Here is a 1,628-nt window from a genome sequence, read left to right as displayed (position 1 = left end):
GACATTGGAGATCAAGAAGAGGAAGAGAGTGAGGGCAGAGCCAAAGATCAAAAGATGGAAGTTGAAAAGGAAGACTGCAAGGTTGAGGTCTGGGAGGAGGTGTGACAGGCACTGGGTGGTAGTGAAGAATTACCAGAGAGATAGGAAACTACAGCAGATGTAGTAAGGGTGACAACAGGAAGGGTGCTTGGCGTGATATCTGGAAAGAGGAAGGAGTAAAAGGAAACCTGGTGGTGGAATGGGGATGTACAGGAGAGTATACAGAGGAAGAGGATGGCAAAGAAGAAGTGGGATAGTCAGAGAGATGAAGAAAGTAGACAAAAGTACAAGGAGATAAGGCACAAGGTGAAGAGAGAGGTGGCAAAGGCTAAAGAAAAAGCGTATGATGAGTTGTATGAGAGGTTGGACACTAAGGAGGGAGAAAAGGACTTGTACCGATTGGCTAGACAGAGGGACCGAGCTGTAAAAGGTGTGCAGAAGGTTAGGATAATAAAGGATAAAGATGGAAACATACTCACAGATGACATACCTGTGGAAGCATGGAGGTGTTTAGGAGAGATGGCAGTGGAGTTTTTAACCAGATTGTTTAATGGAATCTTGGAAAGTGAGAGGATTCCTGAGGAGTGGAGAAGAAGTGTACTAGTGCCGATATTTAAGAATAAGGGGATGCAGGACTGTAGTTACTACAGGGGATAAAATTGATGAGCCACAGCATGAAGTCATGGGAAAGAGTAGTGGAAGCTAGCTTAAGAAGTGATGTGATGATTAGTGAGCAGCAGTATGGTTTCATGCCAAGAAAGACCACCACAGATGCAATTTTTGCTCTTAGAGCAATATAGAGAAGACCAGAAGGAGTTGCATTGCATCTTTGTGGACCGGAGAAAGCATATGACAAGGTGCCTCGAGAGGAGTTGTGGTATTGTATGTGAAAGTCAGGAGTGGCAGAGAAGTATGTAAGAGTTGTGCAGGATATGTACGAAGGAAGTGTGACAGAAGTGAGGTCTGCGGTAGGAGCAATGGATGCATTGAAGTTGGAGGTGGGATTACATCAGGGATCGGCTCTGAGCCCTCTCTTATTTGCAATAGTAATGGACAGGTTGACAGACAAGATTAGACAGGAGTCCCGTGGACTATGATGTTTGCTGATGACATTGTTATCTGTAGCGATAGTAGGGAGCAGATTGAGGAGACCCTGGAGAGGTGGAGATATGCTCTAGAGAGGAGATAAATGAAGTTCAGTAGGAACAAGACAGAACACATGTGTGTAAATGAGAGGGAGGTCAGTGGAATGGTGAGGACGCAAGGAGTAGAGTTGGCAAAGGCGGATGATTTTAAATACTTGGGATCAACAGTACAGAGTAATGGGGATTGTGAAAGAGAGGTGAAAAAGAGTGCAGGCAGGGAGGAATGGGTGGAGAAGAGTGTCAGGAGTATTTTGTGACAGACGGGTATCAGCAAGAGTGAAAGGGAAGGTCTACAGGACGGTAGTGAGACCAGTTATGTTATATGGGCTGGAGACGGTGGCACTGACCAGAAAGCAGGAGACAGATCTGGAGGTGACAGTGTTAAAGATGTTAAGATTGGCATTGGGTGTCACGAGAATGGACAGGATTAGAAATGAGTACATT

This window comes from Polypterus senegalus, chromosome 8, assembly GCF_016835505.1.
Source record: "Polypterus senegalus isolate Bchr_013 chromosome 8, ASM1683550v1, whole genome shotgun sequence".
Classification (NCBI taxonomy): Eukaryota; Metazoa; Chordata; class Cladistia; order Polypteriformes; family Polypteridae; genus Polypterus; species Polypterus senegalus.
The sequence above is the reverse complement of the archived record's forward strand: the minus strand, read 5'-3'. Positions refer to the sequence as shown.